Source organism: Marmota monax, unplaced genomic scaffold, assembly GCF_021218885.2.
Source record: "Marmota monax isolate L192 unplaced genomic scaffold, Marmota_monax_Labrador192_F-V1.1 WCK01_AAM20220418_F8-fsc00002, whole genome shotgun sequence".
NCBI classification, from domain to species: Eukaryota; Metazoa; Chordata; class Mammalia; order Rodentia; family Sciuridae; genus Marmota; species Marmota monax.
Window position 1 is genome coordinate 21,289,451 of NW_026693571.1, and position 16,404 is coordinate 21,305,854.

The 16,404-nt window shown below is 34.1% G+C and overlaps 1 non-coding gene across 1 annotated transcript; it reads right to left on the minus strand.

Annotated features, from left to right (window-relative positions):
- Positions 1-7,741: 7,741 nt before the first annotated feature.
- Positions 7,742-7,847, minus strand: LOC124102788 (U6 spliceosomal RNA). Its single transcript, XR_006854985.1, has one exon. It is a non-coding gene; the product is annotated as a U6 spliceosomal RNA (small nuclear RNA).
- Positions 7,848-16,404: the final 8,557 nt, after the last annotated feature.

A 16,404-nucleotide genomic window follows, 5' to 3' on the forward strand; every position in this document is an offset into this window, starting at 1 on the left:
AAAAAGTGGAGGAGAAGCAATGTATTTAATATTAGCTTTGAAAGTACTTCTACAATTTGATCACCAAATTCATAACTTTTACAACTACCTAGATAGAGGTAGAGAGAGATTATAGATATGTGACTCTTTTTGTATGCATTGTAGAAAGAGGACTGCTTATACAATAATAAATGCTATTTTAATTTCCTTTGCTACGTGCTTTGCAAAATTTTCGTGAGAGTCCTCTAAGGCAGAGTCTGTATCTTGTTCACCAAAGTATTCTGATACTGTGCCTACATGTGATGCCCAACAAATTTATTTTTACATGAAATAATTTCATTAGAGTTATGAAGCCTTGAAAAACGGGTTTGCAGAAAAGTTGACAGGCTGGAAAAAAACTATAGATGTTCTTGAGAGAACTAAGTGGAAGGATAGACAAAATTCCTCAGGGTGGAAGCAGCTCTAGCCCTCCATGCTTTCAAATTTAAGCATAGCATGACAGAACACACTATTCTTCAGTGGCTTCAGCAAAAACCTTGTGATTCTAGCTATCGTTGGTCCTTATTGATGTGTCTTGAGTCACATGTTCATTCTTGACCAGTCTGAAAGTTATGCTCTGATTCCAACTGGGCTTTTGAGTATATGTTTCACTTTAGGAGACTGGACAGAGCCCTCCCCAAATTACATGGATTAAAAAAGGAGGAGACTAGATTCTCTCCTTCAATATTTTGAGTGTTACTGTTACAGGGCTGGGATCTTCTGGGAAACTGAGGCCATACAAAGGCCCCCTTTAAACCCCAATTCTTGCAATCAAGTCAGAAAGATTTCAGATATGTCACTCATAAATAACAGGCATGAGTTTACTAAAAGAGAAAGAAAAAGTGAAAAGGGGACACGCCAAAGGGAGAAGTGGGTCCTCTCGGAGAGGAAAGGTACAGCATGCCTCCCCTGCTCCCCAGTTGTATTGGAGATCCCAAAGAAGTTTCCAGAGAGTCCTCTTGAGGTCCACCTCTTGACTTGACTGACAAAAGGATGACATCAGACTTTCAAGTCCCTGCTGTTATGATCACTCTAGGTCAACTTAGCCCCTGCCAACTGGTTCTAATTGAAATCTGTTCTGACAGGTTTTATGGTTGGGGGGGAGTAATTCCTATCTCCCTGAGTTCTGGGATCTAGTCTGTGTTAGGGTCACAAAAGTTTCCTCCTTCAGAGTAACTTGTGTTCTTACGGCATTTAAGGCCTGCATTTCCCCTGCAGAAAACAGGTAGTTTGCTGAGGAATAGAACATGTTCTGTTGACTTAATGTAGGCCAGGCTACAAATTGCTTTTTAAAGTGAAAGCATGTGAGATTCAGCACAGTGGATTCATTTTAAGGAATTATTTCCTTAATTTCATATTCCCACCACTCACATCTGTCTGTCCCCTAACATTATTACTACAAGTGGGATGATTACATATAGGGAGTCCAGGTCTCTCACCTACCCACATACACACACAGATGTCCACTCCAGTTACTCAGGTCAGGCTAATGTTTAACCTCATGCTATTTCTACTCAAGACAGAGACCGTCAGATGTGGCTGATGAAAATGTATAATAGGACAAAAAAATCTAAGTATTTACGAACTTCAAAATATGCTTAGATTTTGACTGCCAAGCTTGGTGAAGAGAATATCTCATCTGTCTAAAACCAGTGAGCACTGTTTGATTTTAAAAAGAACATTAATAATCTAAGGCCCAAAGTTTTATACATATGGTACATTAAGAGCATTTGTAAAAGGAATTCTTTTTTCTTTTTTGAAAAAAAAAAATTTGATACCAGAAAATTGAAACCAGGAGTGCTTAACCTTAACCACTGAGCTAGATCCCTGCCCTTTTAGTTTCTTTCTTTGAAACAGGGTCTCACTAAGTTGCTTAGGGACTCATAAAGTTGCTGAGTCTGGTCTTGAATTTCCAATCCTCCTGCTTCTGCCTGCTGAGTCACTGGAATCACAGCTGAACCAAGATTTCTTGTGATGGTATTTACCCACATATATGAAAAATAAGTAAATGCTAACAGTTTACTGTTCTCAACCTAGCAGTAAACATGTTAATTTTTATTTAATCATTAGAAAATATCATAAGAGACTGCATTGAGTAGAATATTTTAACTCCAATTTATTTTTTAAAAATATTGCCTCACACTGGCACAACAATAATGACACATTATTTTAAAGAGCTCAAGATAGGAAGGTAGAGTCTCTTCCTGTATGCTTTGAACAGAGCTCCCATGACTTTCTTAATTTGCCTCTCTGTATCAGCTTTACCTTCAGGCTACCTTCCCTCCTGGTTTTAAGATAGCTGCCATCAGTCATTGAGACAGTGTGCTCTCTTTGTTTAGAGAAAACAGAAACTTTTCTCTTCCCCAACCAGGAAACAAATCTTTAATTTTTGAGTTAAGACAACCCAGGAACATGTGTCCACCCTGGAGTTTAGAGTCCCAGGAGACTTCCTGTTGCTGATTGGATAAAGCATAGCAAGAGCTCCTAAATCAATCACTGGATTAGACATATCAAGACCCTCTCCTGGGCATGGAGATACTATCCCCATCCTTTCAGGCATGTGGGCTGACCAGAGGAGGTGGTAGGCACAAAATAAAAGTCAGCAAAGATGTCTACAGACCTATCTTCACCATGTTATTTCTTATCCAAACTCAGACATTTTTGAGAGTGACAAATGGTAAGAGCAGACTGGATAGCATTAGAGCAGATGTAAACCAAATTTATCCATCACTCCATTGTTTGTTCTGAATTAATAATCAAAATTTTCTACTACAGGAATGATTATCATCATAACCATTTTAGTAATCAGAACACAAATCCAAGAATGGTCAAGTATGGACTTAAAATTACTCAGTAACTGAAGCTCCAGATTAAAACTATCACAGGTATTTTCCACTAATTTCTAGATTACTTGGAAGACACAGAGTAGTTTATTTATGTTATACACTCAAGATGATAGATAAGTGGTACTTTTTGTTCAGTAAATCTTTTAAGTGGATTTGTTTTTATTGACATCTACTGTCTTATATGCTAATAAACATAGTTAATTCTAATATCTAATAGCTTAATCCATATAGTAATCGTTTTCTCTCAGAAGATTCAGCCCAGTTGAGAAATGAACAAAAACATACTAAGCTATAAGCTGGTGGATTTATAAATAGTATTACTGTGATTCTTTACCAGCCCTCCTCAGCTTTTGGCCATATTGGAGCTGGCCCTTCACGAGTGGATCAAATATGAGCTGACAAAGTGTGATATTCCCTGAAATGTCATGCATAGCAAGTGCTAACGTGTTTAGCTTAGAGATCTAATTACAAGTGAAATCCTACTTCTTCCTTTAACTTTTTGCATGGAATAGGTCAGATAAATCTTTTCTCCTATGGAATATAAGAAAGTATTCTAAGATACACTATATAAACTTCTAGTTTAGTAACCTGAACTGCTTTCTTCATGGATATTAGCAAATCAGATTTTTATTCTTCTTTCAAATATTTATTCTCAAATTTGTGCCTTTGGAATAGCTATTTCCTAACAGATACAAATAGCAAAACCCCTATGAGAGAGAGAGAGAGAGATTTCTAAACATTTCAGTATATTTCAAATTCTACCTTGAGCCTGAAAACCGTTATTTGAAAACACTTTAGAGCGTAACAAGTATTTCTGCAAATATCGTGGATGTCTCTTAGGTCAGCTCTTTTTGACAAGCCATTGAACACACAGCAAATGCAGACTCTTCTCCCCACTGCAGTGCCTATGATGGATTATAAATGATATATTGCACAGAAGACACCTCCCCCTTGGAACTCAAAATATGCCCTATAGCACTGTAAGCAGGATGAAATAAATCTCTGACTATTTTCAAAGCAACTGTCTGCATCACTATGTAGTGTTACCAATCAGTGTTAACTCTGTAATGATCTCTGCAGCTTTATCTAGAATGTGAATCTTGTAGTTATTTCTGTGTGTCCACACCAGGGCACAATATATGTGCTCATCATAGACAAAGAGAGGAAGAGAGAGGGGAATGGGGAGGAGAAGAATGAAAGGAGAAAGGAAGGACTGACAAATAGACACAGACAGAATAGTTACTGACAAGAGAAAAGGCTACTGTAACCACACAGTTTGGAGTGACCACAATCCTTCCCCTGGATTAAGACTTTACTCTTAATGCTCCATTCCATGGTGTCAGTTTTAAGTGTGAATCAGATCATAATTAGACTTCCTTAAATCCTGTTTATGTGTGCTTCCAATAAACTTGAACTCCAAGTTTAAATCACCTGGCTGAAAAGCACCGTGGCCACCTACCTGTTTATTTTGTCCTCCCAGGCCATTTCTCTTCCACTTACCGGACTCTACTGATCTTCACTATAACTTTTGAGCATGCCATTGTGTTTTGCATTTGCTGACTATCCTCTATCCCTCTCTCCCTCTCTCTCTGTTTCCAGTGCTTATTCCCTAAATCTTCATAATATTTATGCTGCCATCCTTCTTATATGTAGGTTTCAACTAAAATATTACTCATTAAGAGATACTGTCCTGGGCTGGGGATGTGTCTCAAGCGGTAGCGCGCTCACCTGGCATGCGTGTGGCCCGGGTTCGATCCTCAGCACCACATACAAACAAAGATGTTGTGTCCACCGAAAAACTAAAAAAATATATATATAAATATTAAAAAATCTCTCTCTCTCTCTCTTAAAAAAAAAGAGAGATACTTTCCTGACCAACTTATAAAAGGCGAGCAACATGCCCCTGTTTAGTCTCCACTACAAAGCCCTACTCCATCTTCTTTTTGATTTGCAGTTTTTGAAATTGTATTACTTATGTTTGCATATTATCTCACACTCATGAATGCATATCACTCTCATGCTCGCTCTTATATCTCAGTTCCTAGGATATTACATGGCACATAAATTTTTATAAAATACATTTTGATTACTTATTGACAATAACTTTTCAATCTCATTTGGGTAAATTATAGTTCTCATATATAGTTCATATATTATGCAATCTCACTTGGGTAAATTATAGTTCATATTTATAATTCATAGATTATTTATATATTATAGTTAAATAATAAATATTGATTATTGATTCAGAACAAACAAAAGAGTGATGGATAAATTTGGATTACATCTACTCTAATGTCATCCAGTCTGTTCCTACCATTTGTCACTCTCAATTATAGTTCATATAGTTCATATTATAGTTCATATCATATAGTTCATATATATAATATGTTATATACATGACATTTTATCAGTTCTAGATAAAATATATATTTTAGTACCTATATTCTTACAGATAGGTTTGTGACTTTTAATTCCATAATATAGGATGATGTTACTGTATTTAACCAATACATAGTCTCATTATATACAATATATTATTTAACTATTCTTCTATTGATGATCATCTAGATAGTTCTAGATAGTTTCCAACACTTGATATCATAAATGATCTATGAATAATAGTATAATAAACTTATTTTTTGTTTTCTTCACTATTATAAGTATTAGACCCATCAGTGAACAAACAAAAGCACTTACCTTCACAGAACTTACATTCTCCTGATTAAAAAACATAGTACAGTTGAATTTTATAAGTATCTAAGTTTACAGTGTGTAAGAAAATATGCAGTGCTAGGAAAGAACAAAAGAAAATGAATGAAGACTGAGCATTGCTTTCCATGATTAATAGGTTTGTTTGCCTATTTTCTACACTAATGTCTGGTTACAGTAAAAATTATAACACATGGAAGAGCCTTCAAATTTCTGAAATAATCCTGAGGGAGATGAATGCAAAGTTTTTGAATGGTTACTAGCCAATCTATTATATTTTTTTCTGAGTGTTTTCAGAATTCATTTTCCTTGGATTTTTAATATTTTATTAGGTTGTTCTAGGTGTTTGTCGGTTCAGTGGATTGTTTGGCTCTTAAAGATTCTTTTGTTTATTTTCCCAACTCAGAAATATTTTTCTCTGTCATTCTTTCTTATATTCCTTATAGTCTCTTTATTTTTTTTCTCATAATTGTTGAAAAACTTGAACAAATAGGAAAACTCCTGGATGTATTCTTCATCTTCATCTTTCCATGATTTCCATCTTTTTCTCCTTTTAGTAAGCACATGCTCTCAAAGAAACAGTTCAGTCTTTCAAATTTCTGGTCTTTTCATCTGCCATGTATCTCCTTGCTATTCTATATACTACTGAGAGATTGTCCTTCATGTGGTTACTTCCAACTTTTAAAATTAATTTTTTTCTTATCATATCTATTTGGTTTTGTTTTAGGTTGTTTTTATTGGTTGAATTATTCTAAAGATATTTAATTTTATCTGTCTGCTCAAAGTTTTTTTGTTTGTTTGTTTTATTTTCTTTTTTCAATTCAGTTTTTTTTTTCCCCTCTGAGATGCTAATTTTGCCAATATTTTGATATGGACACATCTTCAATTTCAATTTTTTCTCAAATATTTGATGATTTCATTTTATTTCTTTATAGTTGCAAATGGGAAACAGAATTAAAGAGTTTTGATTCATTATATTTCTTCAGTCTAATAATGTATTTCTTCAGCCTGGGTGGGTGAATGCTAATTATAAAATCTCTTACTCTCTCATGACCAGATGTAGAAATGACCAACAATGAAGAGAAAGCTCTTCAATACAAATATATTGAGAAATGGGAAAGATGATGAAATTAACAATCAAGGATGTTAAAATAACTATTATAAATATGTTCAATATGCTCATGGAGGAAAAGGAAAACAAACACAATGAGCAAAGAAAATTAGGATGTAAAATAAATGCCACATGGAACTTTTAGAATAAGAAATATAAATGAAAATATCACTGGATGAAATTAACTGCAAATTAGATGTTACGGGAAAAACATCAGTTAAAATACATAGCAAAAACTCATCAAATATGACTCACACAAGAGAAAAAATTAAAAATAAATGAACAAAACATCATCTGGAGCCTCTGAGAAAAATAGAAAGACAGAGGTGGACATAAAAAAGATTTATTTGAAGAAACAATGGCTAATAATTTTCCTTATTTAAGGAGAATTCTGAACATATTTAAAAATTCAAGAAATCCTCAGCAAGGTAAATATATAAAAAATAAACCAAGCTGAATCTTAAGCAATATGCTGAAAACCAGTAATAAAAAGGAAATCTTAAATGCTGTAAGAGATTTTAAAAAATCATTAGGTACAAAAACAGCAAAAAAACAATCATTAGGTACAAAAACAGTGAAAAACTGCATGATACGAGACAAGGAGCATCTTTAAAGTCCTAAAAAAATGTGATACCCAGCAAAAATGCTTTTCAAACATCAAAGCAAAGTAAAGCCTTTTTCAAACATGAACAGAGAGAATTTGTCACCAATAAATATATAGCATAAAAATTTTATAAGGGAATTATTAAGGCAGAAGAGAAACAATACTTGTTAAAAACTTGAATCTATGCAAAGAAATGAAGGGTGGCATGGAAAGGTAGGTTCAACATACATGTTCTTCAGAATGGATGATATAAAAAGAAAACCTAAACTGACTATCTCTAACCTTAGAGAACCAATCTTTCTGTGATCCTTGCCACTATTTCAGAAAAACTGAGTCACTTATTTCTTTTGTGGCATTGAAACACTTCCTTAATTTGTCTCAGTATTTCCATCTGTAAAACAGATTACATGACACAGGTAAACATTTAAAAATGTTATTTTTTTTTCATTTAGAGATATGAAATGTCTCATGAATTTGTGTGTCATCCTGTGCAATAGCCCCACTGATCTTCTCTAGATCATTTCAATTTTAGTATATGTGCTGCCAAAACTAGCACTATCTTTTAAAAAATAAAAATTAAGTTAACAATCCTCTGGCACATCAATTACAGATATTAAATTTCCTTTTGTTATAAAATAAATCAGGATAATTTCAGATTTTTTTTAATGTTGCATTAAATACCAGAGAACACTGGAGTAATATCTTTAAAGTCCTTTAAGAAATGCGATTCAATGATTTTATTCTTAATCCTTCATGTTTAAAAACAAAAATAAATTTTGGAACATACAACAACTGAGTACCCATGTCTTCCTATAAAAACTATTAAGGAAAAAGTTCATTTGCAAAAATACTGAATAATTCAAGGACCACAATGTAATGTACATAGTTAATAGTGTGCTTTAAAACATCAATAGCGTATTACTCATAAAACTACCAGATTTTAAGAATCAGAGGTGACAAGAATTTGGGGGGGGTCATGTAATTCAGGTAGCAATGATAAACTCTTTTATAAGTCAGAATAAAGATATTTAAAATTGATAAACAATAATGGATATAGATAAGTAGATAGATATCCGATCAATATAAATAATAAAATTTATTAGATTATAATAAATACAATCTAATAAAGAACTAAAGGAAGAGAAAGGGTTAAAAAAAGTGAAGTGATCTGAGTCAGATTTTGCTCATACTGGGGAAACACAACATTCTTTCTTAAGATAGAAATATTTCAACGCATTACACTTGAACACAACACCTCTGCCACCACCAACAGGCTTAGTTGCTAGTACAACCAAAATTGCTGAGTAACAAATATGCAAGAAACAATATATTAAAAGGATAATCACCAAAGCTTCTGTGGGGCAGGAATTGAGGAGCAGCTGTGCTGGACAGTATTGGCTTGAGTTTCTCCTGAGGTTGCAGTCAGATGTTATCTGCTGCTTCAGCAATCCTTCACCTTGACTGAAGCTTGAAGATCTGTTTCTAAGGTAGTTCCACCCTCTGGCTGTCAAACTAGTACTGGCAAGTTTGTTGCTCCCCATAGTGAATTCTCTCTGAGACTGCTTGTGTGTCCTTCCAACATGGCAGCTGGCTTCCTCATGTAAGTGCTCCAAAGGTCCAAGATAATAATGCACTTCTGACCTAGTTTAAAATATCAGACACTGTCACTGCTGCTATATTCTACAGAATATACAGGCCAAGCCCATTACAATGTGGAAATGCCTACATAAGGGTTGTTACAATACCGTGAAGTGAAGATCTTTGGCACCCTCTTTGAGAGAGTGAAAGGAAGAAGGATGCAAGGCCACTCAAGGTCTGTTCAAAACTAGCAAACAACAAATCCCATTGAATTAAGTTAGCCAAGCCAGGTCACAAGGCCAGTCCAGATTTGATTTGTAGGGAACCAGAGTCCAACTTTTAATGAAAGGACCCAAAATCACATTGCAAGCCATGCGAATACCCTGAAGGGGATGGTTTTGAATATCTTTGTCAAAGTCTATCACAATTTCCTATATAAACTAAATTTGGACAAATTTAAGATGAACAACCTAAACTTCAGTCATAGAGTTCTTACGAGAAATAAAAGAAAGAGGAGATCCAGTTTTTAGTGGATACCCTGTCCGAGGCTTCTTTTTTGCAGTATAAGTTATGGTTTTTACTGCATTCCTATTTTCAGACTAAGTTTTATAATAAATGGATGTTTCATTCTATTTCTCATAATGGTGCAGTAATTCCCAATTTGCTTCTTATGTGAAATTTAAGTTCCTGATGATAGGTTTTAAAGTCTTTCACTAATTTGAAAATTGACAGTTCATCACTTCCCAGTGGCACTTAATTGACATATTTTCATTTTAGTGCTTTGAAAGCCTCAGAAAAATAAAACACATTCTAAGCATCAATCTAATATGAATGCCAATCGTCCTCCCTAATATATAGAACTCGAGCCTTCACTGTTAATATCATCTACCAATTAATGTACACAGACACACATCCATCTCTATTTTGTTTTCTACAATTGTATGAATTTAGGCATGTATAACTTCATTTATAACTACATTTTTCTTCTATTTGATTTCTGATTATCCTAGGAGTGTAGCTGCATTTAAGCTTCCCAAATGGATCTCAAATAAAGGTCTCCTACTCCATGTAGATTGACTTAGGATTCAGCTGCTATTTTTGTAATTGATATGACAAGATTGGAGCTTTGGAACAATGTACAAATGGCTAAAAATATGACTACCACTGGATTTATATCTGTCTTTATTCAACAGACTGTCATTTGAGACAGTCCATTTAAATGAACCAGATTGACTTTTGTAATTTGGATTCACAAGGAAGAATTTAAGGATAAAAATCTAAGTAATATAAAACTTTTATTATTATACTTTGTGGGCCAACTAAGAATTTTTTCCATGAAAATCTTCTTGAGTAATAAATATCTGTACCTGAAGAGGACTTTATTGATCATTTAGTACAGGATCAGCAAACTTTTTAAAAATTATAAGATAATACTTAGGTTTACTGGTCTCTGTAGCATCTATTCAATTCTGATGATGTCATATAAATGCAGCGGTAGACAATACATAAATGAATAAGCATGGTTGGGCTCCAGTAAAGCATTATTTACTAAAACAGGAACAAGAGGCTTAGTTCGCCAACCCCTGATCTGGTCCAACATTTTAATTTTTCAAATGAGGAAATAAGTCACAAAATAGTGAAATAACTGCCCAAGGTCACAGTGTAGTTATAAAAGAGCTGGAAAAGAAATCTAGGTCTCTTAGACTCCAACACAATTGTCAAAACAAATTGTCAAAGCAAAATGCCAAAATTTGTAGGAAAAAAAAAAGTATATGGGTATATAAGTGTGTGTGTGTATGTGTGTGTGTGTGTGTGTGTGTGTGTGTGTGTGTAGAGCAGCAGCAGCAGAAGTAAAAGTAGTCATAGTAGATGGCATCCAGCAAAAAGAGACCTTAGGAGTATACAGAAAAGTAGCATAGCTATGCAAACTATAAAAGCATTGTCCTTGAGTGGCAGCCCTTTTGGAGAGATATTGTAACTTGTCTCTTGAGATTAATATAGATACTAACTTTTTTACATTGGCCTAATTGGTAGTATTTTGGGAAGTACTAATTTGTTCTGCACACTAAACTGAGAGAGTAAATGACTCCTTAAGGGCTTCCACTGTTGCCAATAGACTAATCCTAAGCAATTGGAAAAGTAAATTAGATTTTCTCAGAATAAATGTACAGATTAAAATCCTTTTAGCTCTCGACACCAAAAGGGAAAATAAATACAAAATCTGCTTGGAAAACTAAATATAGCAGAGTCAATGATGAAGAGATTTTGGATTAAATACCTACCAATGCTGGTAAATCACCTAGAGCAGAAGTAACTGCAGTGATTCAAAATTGGTGAGTAATGTAGACAGTGATTGTTCCAGAGTCATATGAATTGGTTCAATTTTGATACTGAACAATTTATTTTTCAGTTATTTAGTGACTATATTTATATACTGAAACATTATTAGTAACAGTTCCCACTTTTCTCCACAATTTGCTAGTGGAAATGAAACTGATTTCCTTCGAAAAAGTTATAATTAGCTATTGCCTTCATAACCAATGTCTTAGCATAAAATAAATCATATATACAACCAGTAATGTTATAAAACCAATGTTATTAGAATTATAAAAGTTCGAATAATTTACTCAGTAAAATTATGCATCAAATATTTTAAAATGGACACAGATTCATTGTTCACATTCTGTTTAATGATTCCTAATTTAAAATTTGGATAACTGGCCATAAATGCACAACTTGACTACATTGGAAAGGTAACCACGAACTGTTATGCTTCTTATAAATAATATTAAATATTTACTTAACAATTTATTTGTCTCATAAAACTTAGAAAAGCTTTCATGGAAAATTATTTCTTAAAAATAGATCTTTCAAATAAAGTTGATGTTTTATTTGCTCTGAATCTGTATCAAATTATTTGAGGAGGAATTCATAATATTTTCAATAACTTCACAACTGCCATAGTTGTTCATGACAAAGATAATACTTTCCTCCCAAATATGTTAATAATTCACCCAATGTATATCCATTTTATCCTTTCTAACTCCTTATTTTATGCAAAGCTTCTCAATTTCATTCCAATAGGAGATCTCAGTGAACAGTAAGTGCTACAAAGTCGAGGCTGGATGAGCTATCAGAAAACTTCACACTTAAGTGACAAAAGCAAAGATCAGGTCATCATCAAGGGTTTTGAAATTTTGAAAATAAATATTAGAGAACTACTGCTACATGAATATTATTATGTTATCATAGAACTGTAACACTGCTTTAAAAGTTGGTATTAGAGAAAACAATAAATGAAAAATCCAAATATCTGAGAGATAGGTGTTAAGTATCATCCTTGAATAACTATTAAAACCAAATCACAATCAAAGGTAAATAATATGGGACTTACAGTGCAGGCAGGAATGAATAGACCTGCTTCCCCTTGCTCCTTTTGCTAACCACAATTCTAAACCCTAGAAACAAGGTAAACTGCTTTTAGACCCCAGGACTGGAGGAAAAACACAATGGCAAGGGTGTTAAAGTTTGCCTACTCAAAAGAAGAAGATGGAGCTAGATTGGGCATTTGCTTGCCTCAATGTAACTACAGAAGGCAGCCCCAAAAGGGTTCATTTCTGAGATGAAACAGGAGTCCCTCTGAAACAATAAGCAAACTTGGCACCACAGAAAGGGGTTCAATCAATAAACCCACCAAAAAAAAAAAACCCAACAAACAACAACAATTCCCACTAGGCAAGTTCTTTTCTTTCCCACCAGACTGAGATTCCACTGCCACTCCTAGAGACACTGGGGATAGTTAGCAGAACCAGCAGAAGGAACTCTGTCACAGTGAACAGCCTGGCTAGGAAGCCCCCTTCACTCTACTCTTTCCTATCAAGTATTAGATAAGTGCCCATATAGGAAAGAAATATCCAATCATAGTAATTATCCAGGCAGTTGAGGCGCTAGGGCTGGTGGGTTAACTCAGTAAGGGGAACCCACAAGTACTAGGAAGACTTTTTCAGAGCAAACCCATAAATTCTGTTTCCTGCTGCTCTGATCTGAATGTCGGTGTCCCTCCAAAATTCACGTTGAAACCAAATTTCCATTTTACGTTTAAGTTAGTTACCTATTTTGAGTTAATTTTTGTATAAGGTGTGAAATCTACATCATTTTTTTTCTATGGATGGTCAATTGCTCCAGTACTATTTCTTCTTTTAGAACAGCTCTCTCTCTCTCTCTTTTTTTTTCCTATTGAATTGCTTTGGACCTTTGCCAAAACTCAGTTGGCCCTTTTTCTCCTTGTACCATGTGAGGGCACATGAGGAACCATCATTTTAGAAGCAGAGAGTCAAACCTCACCTGACACTGAATCTGTTGATCCTTTCATTTTGGATACATACTAGTGAAATCATTCAGACAAAGATCAGTTGCATGTTTACTTTAAATGAAACCAGCAAATATTTTTTCTATAGTGGTTGAAAATGTTGTTTGCTCAAAAGCAATTTGTGAGATTTCTGGTTACTCCATATTTTCGTCATTTGTTATGGTCCACTTTTAAAATTTTAGTCACTTTTTTCCTTTTTTTTTGAGTATGTGCATGTAAAGGTGTTACATTATATTTGAATGTGCATTTTACTAATCATTATTGATTTTGAGTACTGTTTAATGTATGTATTGGCCATTCATATATCTTCTTCTCTAAAATATTTGTTCAGAATTTTGCCCATAGTCTATGTTATCTTTAATTTTATACTTACTTTTATAATTCTTTAAATATTCTTGGTATAAGTCATTAATCAAGGGCGTGTATATGGTCTGCAAATATCTCTTGTTGGACTGTTTATTCACTTAATATATGGTACCTTGATAAGCAGAACATCTGAACATTAATGAATTACACTTTTTTCCTATTCTAATTATTATTTTCAGTGTCATATCATGATCTTCTAGAATATTTATGACTTTAACTTCTATATCCAGTTAATCTTTGTACATCAGTTGAATAAGAAATCAAAATTTCTTTCTTTTCACAGATTTGCCCCATTTTTTCAGTATCATTTCTTGACTAGGCTACTTTTTACTCTTAATTTTATTGGTACCTTCACAATCAATTGAGTCTTCAAGTATGGCTTTATTTCTGGACTATCAATACTATTCCATTAATCTCTAAGTACTCTTACAAATGTACTCACCCACCATACAGTGACCACCTTACCATTCCTTTATAGATTGATGCTAGAATCCTTGTATCTCTTGTCTATATTCCCTGTCACCACTTCCTTGCCTTCCACTCACTTCTTACCAAAACAAAATCTGACTTCTGCCATCACTACTTCACTTAAACTCACTAAAGTCATCAGTGACTTGCATGTGATCATGACAAATTAGAAGTTTCTCAGGCCTTAACTTTCTTAGGCTTTCTGTGGTATTTGACATTGTTGATTTGGCTATTCTCTCATTTTTGAAGTTTTCTTATCTTGACTTCTGTGACCTTGCATTTTCCTTTTCCTTTTTTTTTTTTTTTTTTGAGATAATCTGATTATTTCTTTTCATGCTTTCTAGTCATCTCTTTCTTCTGGACTTTAAACATTGTCATTTTCCTGTGTTCCTCTCTAAGCTTTCTCTTCTGTCAAGAATGTACCTGAACATTTATGTATCCAATTACCATCCACATGCTGATGAATGCAGACGTTTTCATCTCCAGCACAAATGACTCTCCAGTGCCTTAATCATGCATATTCAATTTCCTTACTGGGCACCTTTATTTGGATGACGCAGAAACAGCTCAAAATAGACTTCACAAAAATTAAATGCATCACTTCCAACTTGTGCTCTACTGCGCTCATATCTTTCTGAGCAAGAAACCCAACTGTGTCATACTTCACCTTTCTTCTTCCACTTCTTCCTTCACCAGCACCAACTGCAACCATTTAAAGAAACTAATGGCATCGATGTTCATAGCAGCACAATTCACAATAGCAAGACTGTGGAGCCAACCTAGATGCCCTTCAATAGACAAATGGATAAAAAAAAATGTGGCATTTATACACAATGGAGTATTACTCTGCATTAAAAAATGACAAAATCATAGAATTTGCAGGGAAATGGATGGCATTAGAGCAGATTATGCTAAGTGAAGCTGGCCAATCCCTAAAAAACAAATGCCAAATGTCTTCTTTGATATAAGGAGAGTAACTAAGAACAGAGTAGGGACGAAGAGCATAAGAAGATTAACATTAAACAGGGATGAGAGGTGGGAGGGAAAGGGAGAGAGAAGGAAAATTGCATGGAAATGGAAGGAGACCCTCAGGGTTATACAAAATTACATACAAGAGGAAGTGAGGGGAAAGGGAAAAAAAATTCAAGGGGGAGAAATGAATGACAGTAGAGGGGGTAGAGAGAGAAGAGGGGAGGAGAGGGGAGGGGAGGGGGATAGTAGAGGATAGGAAAAGCAGCAGAATACAACAGACACTAGTATGGCAATATGTAAATCAATGGATGTGTAACTGATGTGATTCTGCAATCTGTATATGGGGTAAAAATGGGAGTTCATAACCCACTTGAATCAAAGTGTGAAATATGATATATCAAGAACTATGTAATGTTTTGAACAACCAACAATAAAAATTAAAAAAATAATAATAAAAAAATAAAATATTAAAAAAAGAAACTAATGGCTATAATGCACTTGACTATAAAAAACTTGGCTATAATGCATTTATGTTCTAGGAGTGCCTAGAACATAAATGGAAAATAAGTCTTAGTAACTGTTAATTGGATCAGCAGAGTAGTCTTATGATGAATACTTTGAACTCCACAGCTTTAAACACAGAGATTAAATCCTGACTTTTCCACTCACAAATAATGTGAATTTGGGCAAGTTACTTAAGTATTTAGTTGCTCAGTTTGCTCATCTAAAATGGAGATTATGAGTGTGTCTAATGCAGATATTTTCTTTGACTTAATAAATTGCTTATTACAAGCAGAAAACTTAGAGTATAAGAACACAATAGATGTTATTGATGCATTTTTTGTTATTGTGGCACTATTACAGATATCACCCAAACTTTGGTGAGGGTTTGATGATTAAACTATTTAGAAATCCAGCAAATCCATTTGCTTCTTCCCATTTCTTCTCCCATAATTTTGGTCAACTATCCAAGCATTTCTACTCTAATTACTATTCACCTCTTAGATTGTTCTTTTGGCTCTAGTCTTGACCTCATCCCTCAGTTCCTTCTAACCCCAATTACATTTCCTAAATAAGTAGTCATCATTTCTTACTCAACTGTATATCCTTCAGTGGCTTCCTTCTTCCCTTAAGATAAAATTAAAGTTATTCAAAGTGTTATAAAAATCTGTGCATGTTCCTGCCTTTGCTTACTTCTCCAGCCTCATTTCTTGCTACCTTTGAAATTCCATCCTACCGATGTGAATCTGCAATTTGTATTTGGGGTAAAAATGGAAGTTTATAACCCACTTGAATCAAATGTATGGAAGATGATATGTCATGAGCTTTGTAATATTTTGAACAACCAATAAAAAAAGAA